Genomic DNA, 8,173 nt, shown 5'->3' with positions numbered 1-8,173 from the left:
TAGCATCAATGAGTGCTTTTCCTTTCTTTTCCAGTTTGTATCTATCCAATATAATATTGATAATGGAATGTGACATGGGGTTAGGGATAGGGACGTGAATTGGAATCCAAAGCCAACGAGTTTCTTTTACAGCTCCTTATTTTACTTAATCGAGATCAAAACACTGACTTGGGCCATGATCTTCGGTTTGCTGTTAGACAGATTATTTAGATAGTTAGTTGGGCCGAACATTTAATTATGTTGGGCCGTTATGTTTGTGTGTACCAGTGGGCCGAAATTTCAAATAAATAATGAAGATAAAATGTTGCGTATTTTATGATGATGCATAATAAGGATTTGGTGATGTTACAATTATGATTATAGTGTTATATTATGAGCATGATGATGACGAGATACAAGATATGATGATCAAATGATAATGATAAAGGTGATAAGATGATTTCGAAGATGATGATGGTGAGATAATGATCAAATGATGATAATGATAAATGATGAAATGAGTGTGATGATTAGATGAGGTTGGATAATGTTAGGATCATATTAATTAGGATGATGATTATGTTAAGAGTTAAATGATGGAGTTAGATGACAATAAAGGATGATTTAGACGATAACAGTTTAGTATAAGTTATATAATTAACAGCGCGAGTTATTTCAGAAAGAAACTGGCAGAGCAGATGGTTAGGAGGTGTTTGTGTGTAACGAGAGGTCACGGGTTCGAGCCCGGGCAAGGGCACTTATTTTTTTTTTGAAACATATTCTTTGAGGTTGTTTTCTATTATTATTATTATTATTATTATTATTATTATTATTATTATTATTATTATTATTATTATTATTATTATTATTATTATTATTATTATTATTATTATTATTATTATTATTATTATTATTATTATTATTATTATTATTATTATTATTACTATTATTATTATTATTATTATTATTATTATTTATAATATAAGTATTAATATTATTAGCAAAATCATTATTTTCAATATTAACATATAACTAATATATTATTGTTAAATGATAGTATTAGTATTAATATTAAAATAATTATCTTTATTATTATAATTGGTATTATCATAATTATTATTATTCTTATCATTTTTTTAGAATCATTATTTTTATTAGTAATAGTATTGTTATAACAAATTATCAATTTTTGAGATGATACCAATTACAAATATATATATATATATATATATATATATATATATATATATATATATATATATATATATATATATATATATATATATATATATATATATATATATATATATATATATATATATATATATGAATATTGATTATTGTACAAAATAACTATATATAAAATAAAGTTAAGGATATAAAGTAAAAATAAAAGTATATTATTATATAGAAGGAATTATGTGATTATATGTGTTAATATATATACTTGATATAGGTTCGTGAATCCGAGGCCAATCCTGCATTGTTCAGTTTCGTCATATGTATTTTTACTACAAAATACAGTATAGTGAGTTTCATTTGCTCCCTTTTTAAATGCTTTCACAATATATATTTTTGGGACTGAGAATACATGCGCTTCTTTTATAAATGTTTTACGAAATAGACACAAGTAATTGAAACTACATTCTATGATTGAATGATCGAAATCGAATATGCCCCTTTTAGCTTGGTTGCCTAAGAATTAGGGAACTGGCCCCTAATTGACGCGAATCCTAAAGATAGATCTATGGGTACTAACAAGCCCCAGTCAGAGAATTTGAACTGCTTTAGTACTTAGAAATTATCATGTCTGAAGGGAGTCCCGGAATGATGGAGATATTCTATATGCATCCTGTTAATGTCGGTTACCAGGTGTTCAATCCCTATGAATGATTTTTATGCAATTGCTATATGATGATTATGAAAAATGGAAATGAAAATCTTGTGTTCAATTAAAATATTGAAATGATTGTTATAATAAACCTATGAACTCACCAACCTTTTGGTTGACACTTTAAAGCATGTTTATTCTCAGGTATGAAAGAAACCTTCCGCTGTGCATTTGCTCATTTTAGAGATATTACTTGGAGTCATTCATGGCATATGTCAAAAGACGTTGCATTCAAGTCGTTGAGTTCAATAGAGATTATGATTAAATAAATGACAGATTAGGTTATTTATAGGTTGGATATTATGAAATGGTATGCATACCTATCAACTTTCGTTGAAATGGAAGTTTGTCTTTTAAAAACGAATGCAATGTTTGTAAAATGTATCATATAGAGGTCAGTACCTCGCAATGGGACTAAATATTGAAGACTTCATCCAGTTGGATTAGGACTGGTCACTACAGTGCCTTCCCGACTTCTCCAATGCATAAGAGTGTTAGGGACCTAAGTCCAGAAGTGTCGTTAGATCGTCGAGTAGTGGTGAAGAATGGGAGAGATAAGTGACGGTCATGAAGCGTACGGAATACGAGTCAACTTGCGGGAACTAAACAACCTCCTAATGTTCATACGTTGTATGTGACTAATTAGAGTGAGCTCGGGGGTGCGGTTATTCTGACAAGTCTTTGCATATCTCCTCCTCCGAGGATCAACCTTAGTGGGCGTGTATTCCGAGGGGTACTCCTCCGAGATTGCGTGAAGTAATGTTTCGATCTCTGGAACGGTGGAATGGTAGTAACAGGTGGATTACAATACTAATCCTTAGGGTTAGACGAGTGGGAAAGGGTTCAGAAAAACATCTGAACTAAGAAAGATAAATTCTCCAAGTCGATACAGCGAAAGGCAGACGAGTAGCAAGCACGTAATCAAGTAGAGTAACTATAGCAGCCTAGAACGTCTACAACAGTACATATCATGGCAGTAATAGCAGTATCAACAGAAGTAACATGCAAAAGCAGATAGTAGCATGCAGTAGCGAGAATAAGCAGCATCATACAGTAAGTTCACATAGCAGTGAAAGTAGGTAGTAGCATGCAACAAGTTCATATAGCAGTAAAAGTAAGCTGTAGCATGAAGTAGTGGTAAGCAATAACATGCAGTAATATAATACAGTAGCATGCAGCAGTTTAGCAGAAACAGGTAAACAAGCAAGTTGTAGATTAGTCTTATTAGTGAATCCTACTCGGCCTGGTCTAGACTCACTAATGCAACCTAATTCCCAACAAAATCATCATGTACGGATCATCAACAACAGGATCATTACAAGGTCAAACACTATATGCTGTTTGAAAACCAGTTTTGCATTCATGAAAAGATAGCGTTTTACAAAAGATAACTTTCTTCTACAAATAGAAGACATAAACATAAGTATGTGACCCAAAGGTCATTACAAGCCATTGTTTGAAAATAACATAAGTTGCGAATGCAAAATGAAAGTTCCATGATTGAGACATCTCTAAGTAATGCAACGGAAGTCTAACACAGCGAGTCTGTAACAGCAAGTCTATACACCAAGACTATAACATCAAGTCTAACAGTAAGTCTATAACACCAATACAGCAAGTCTAACAGCAAGTCTATAACACCAAGACAGCAAATCTAACAGAGGAAGCAACAACGTCTAAGCACCAGAAAAATACACGCTTAAAAAGTCAACACGAATGTTGGTGAGCTATAGTTTGTTTGTAATCAGTAATGTAATGTAGACCACGAGATTTCAGTGCTTCAAACAAGCATTTCAAATCAGTATTTCAAATCAGTATGATAAAGTATATGCTTAACCGTGGGCACCCGGTAACTAGACTTGACGTATGTATATCACCCCCTAAAAGTGCACTTGGCGAGTTCATTTGTCCTCGAAGTATTAAACACCCGTTGAATGCTAGCGCGATTAGCCCGAGTGGGGATGTCAAACCCTATGGAACCATATCTAAGATTCGCGTTCACGGTTAGGAAACCAATGATTAAACGTTACCGAGCTAAGGGGAATCTTTGTGCCGTTATGTTACCCACACATATATAAAGTTTATGTACTCGTGTCTAGTATGTAAAACGTAAAAAGCGCATGTATTCTCAGTCCCAAAAATAGTGAAAGTAAAAAAGGGATGCTATAACTCACAGTGTATAAGCAGTAAAAGTCGATATGAAAAGTACGCAAGTAGTAAGTCGGTACGAAAGGTCGTCAACCTAAGTCAAAGGTCACTAAGTCAGTATATTGTCCCCAAAAGTTTAAAAGTGCATAAATTAAGTTTAAGTGTCATCATCATCATCATCATTCATCAAAGCTAAATAAGTTTAACAAGAATATAGATCGAAACAATAGGCTGACTTTGGACAATTGTTACGACCTCTATACAAATCGAAAAGACGCGTAGTTAGTGGCCATGGCTCCGTATGTGAGTCCCCTAACCGCTGACCAATTTTCAGACCTAACTCATCTTTGTTTGACCGTGGCAACGGTTTAAGTGCGAGTAGGTCATAAATTTCAGCATAAGGTTACAAAGGCGTTGTATTTTTCGAAAGGCTATAAATCCTAAACCGTATATCGGATTTAGGTGAGGCCTAAACGAAAAGTCATCTACTCGAAATGAAATATCTGAAAATCATCTTTCCAGAAGCCAAGAGAGTAAGATCAGATCCAAAAAATCAGTAAACAAGTGCTCCGGTGGGATTCTTGGTGCTTGATGCTCATCACGGTTCTCATCCTTGATGCTTGTAGCTTCAAGTGTACAACTCATTGATGTGTTAGCATCACTTTGACCAAGGTTCAACCATCAACACATAATATGTTAAGACCAAGTAAGAATACAACTCACTTAAGAGTTTTAGAAGGATGATGAACCAAGGTTACATAATATTCTTAGTCTTAAAACAAATACAAGTTCTATTTACAACTAAAGCTACAAACTTTCCTTCAATCAAACAAGTATGAACACAATCTTGATCAAATAAAGTAATGGAACCCTAAGCTAGAGAGATTTGATCCTTTTCACACAAGTTATGAGATTACAAAGCTAGAAAGCTTGAATCTTTGGTGTTCTTGAAGATCGTGAAGCATAAAGCTTAGATCTTCAAGTAACATGAAAATCATAAACACAAGTTTTGATCTTTATAACAAAATAATGAGATCATAAGTTAGAAAACTTAGATCCAATAAAAGAAATAAAGATTCAAAGCTAGAAAGCTTGAATCTTGATTGTTCTTGAAGATCCTTGAAGCATGAAGCTAGATCTTCAAGTTACATGAAGATTATAAACACAAGTTTGAATCTTTACAACAAAATAAAGAGATTAAAAGCTACAAGATTTAGATCTAACAAATAAGTAAAGATTCAAAGCTAAAAAGCTTGAATCTTCCATGTTCTTGAAGGATTCAAATCCAAGTTTGAATCTACAAGATATAACAATATCTAAAAGCTAAAGAGCTTGATCCAAGTATGATGATGATGATGATGTCGTGTATGAAAGAAGAAGAAGAAGAGAAATAAAACTTAAAACTTACAATTTTTAGAGTGAGAAAGACTAGAGAGAAAATAAGAGAGTAAGTGTGCGTAAAATGCAAATGAGATCAAGTGTGAAATGGGTGAAATAAGGCTTGTATTTATAGTGGTGGAGGTGGTGGATGGTGTCTCAAAACCATAGGGGTATGGGGGGGACAAGGGGGACACCTTTTTGCTATTTAGTTAATGGTTGTCTAAAGTTGGTGCTTGTGTTGGGATCCCATGCAACATTAGAGATAATGGTAAGCAAAAATGCTAGTATGTTAGCTCTTATAAATGGGCATTTATCTTACATATAATTGGGTCATTATCCATTAATAATTGGCCTAATTAAATAATCCACTAGCTAGAGTAGGGTGGGCTAAAGTCCAACAAGGTAGAAAGTCCAACAAGACTAACTAGTGTGTTCTACTAAATTACTAAGCGTAATTAAGCATCCAAAAACCCTAGTAATTGTTATTATAAAATAACAATTAGTATTACGTAGTCATAATATTCCGAGTATGACCAAAGTTAAACGTGTAACTAGTAAATAGCTCGTTTCAAACGTCAAGTGACACCAATGGTCGTAAAAGCATTCGGGGATCAAGTTAAGTGATTACACACTTAATAGCACGTTGTAAGATATTAATGAAAGTAATTAATCATTAAATAAGATCCCAGAGCATAAACTAGCTCAGTACGCACATATACGCAGTTTCGTGAAAGCACAAAGCACAAAAGCAAGTCGAAAAAGCCGGGTCGTTACAGTCGACTGAGTCACACAGTCAGTCGAGTGTGTGAACACACTCGATCGACTGTGTATGCAGTTTAACATATTGAATATTATTTAACTAAGAACACACAAACACGAATGTAATCAATAGTCATACAATAACGTCATTACATAGTTGAATGTATTAAACCGATAACGTAAACCACGGCTGGGGATTCATGCACCAACAGCTAGTAATTTATCCATCACATTTATGTATGCCAATTATTATAAAGGCCTTTGGTAATCCTAGTCCTTTGGGTTACCTTTGATTAGGATATATAAATGGCCAATGTATTGTATGATGAGAGACAATTCAATAATCACAAATACAAGTATTCTTATTGTTAACATGGTATCCGAGCACTATGATCCTGGTTGAAACACCTCCTTCTATGGCAATTACATAGCCATATCTTCTTTGCATGGCTACGTTTATCGACTTCTTTTTTCTTCTTACTTGCTTAATAATAATAATCGGCGTGGGATGAGCCGTCTAGCTTGACTAGGTTTTAAACCCCAAATAAAATGAATAAGTGATCAAAATAATCTTTTTTGGAGCGTTGAAGAGCATTGGTATCGTCGACAATGTTGTCTGCTGAAGTCCTGCTCAATTCATAGGCAATGAAAGCCACGACGAAAAAAAATCGTTACGGAAAGGGAAACGCAGTCAAACAAGATGCAACAAAATTAGCGAATATTAGTCTATTCGGTGCAATAAATGAGAGAAGAAAAAAATGATCCAGTTTGAGCGTTCGACGCACTCCCGCTCCAACAATGGGGGGATGTTAGCTAGTAATTTATCCATCACATTTATGTATGCCAATTATTATAAAGGCCTTTGGTAATCCTAGTCCTTTGGGTTTCCTTTGATTAGGCTATATATATATGGCCAATGTATTGTATGATGAGAGACAATTCAATAATCACAAATTAAAGTATTCTTATTATTAACAAATTCAAACAAAATAAAGACCATTAAATTAGCAATATACAAGTACCATTAGACCACCCCCTATGGTTAGTTATCCACCCATTACCCGCTCATTACCCGTAACTAACCATAGGCACCACTTAGTTACCCGCGTTAGTTACCCGCTTTCACCATAGATTTAACGGAAGAGTTATAGGAATTGCGGGTCCCAGTGCTTTTTATTGTTGGACTTGATGCTTTATTACTTGTACGTTGTATATTAAGAGGAGTATTGTTTTAGCCATGATAGGGAGTGTTTAGTTATGAGTTAGTTATAGGATATTGGTGTTGATGTGGCGCTGATGTGGAAGGTTAAGAGGATGAATAGTTTAGTTACAATAGGGAGTGGCCTTAATATGTTCACCTTCTACAGAGTCAATAATAACAGATGTTCAGGTCCATGCCTGCAATGTTTAAAATATACTATTTTTAACAGAAAGATACTATTCAAAATAAACTAAATTAAGGTGCACATAACAACACATTAGTAACAGAATGCAGTGGCTTCTTTCAGTCACTTTTGGAAATAATTTTTTTTGCTAAACAAAATAAATGTCATCATACGTAAAACATGTCAAATACAGTAAAAAATATGAATATGGCTTACAGTTACATTGATGTATTTTAAGGGCATATAAAACATTCAAGAAAAGAACCTTATATACGTAAACAGGGCTGGACCGAATATTTAGCGAACATTTCGTGAACCGTTTGGCAGGAATTTTGTTTAGTTATAAACAAACATGAACATCGAATAACTTTCTGTGTTGGTTCATTTGTTTATGTTCAAATATTATGTATGTTTTATTACAAACATTACACTTACTGTGACTCTGTGTGTATAAATGTGTTCATAATGTATCTTTTGATTATAATATAACTTTTTTTATTACAATAATTCATCTATAGTTTTGAATTTGCATTTAATCGTTATGTCAATGATTGATGATTGATGATTGATTTGAATATTCGTCCATGGTGTTCGTGTATGACCAGTTAGCTTCTTTATGAATGAATAGCAC

Source organism: Rutidosis leptorrhynchoides, chromosome 9, assembly GCF_046630445.1.
Source record: "Rutidosis leptorrhynchoides isolate AG116_Rl617_1_P2 chromosome 9, CSIRO_AGI_Rlap_v1, whole genome shotgun sequence".
Classification (NCBI taxonomy): Eukaryota; Viridiplantae; Streptophyta; class Magnoliopsida; order Asterales; family Asteraceae; genus Rutidosis; species Rutidosis leptorrhynchoides.
The sequence above is the reverse complement of the archived record's forward strand: the minus strand, read 5'-3'. Positions refer to the sequence as shown.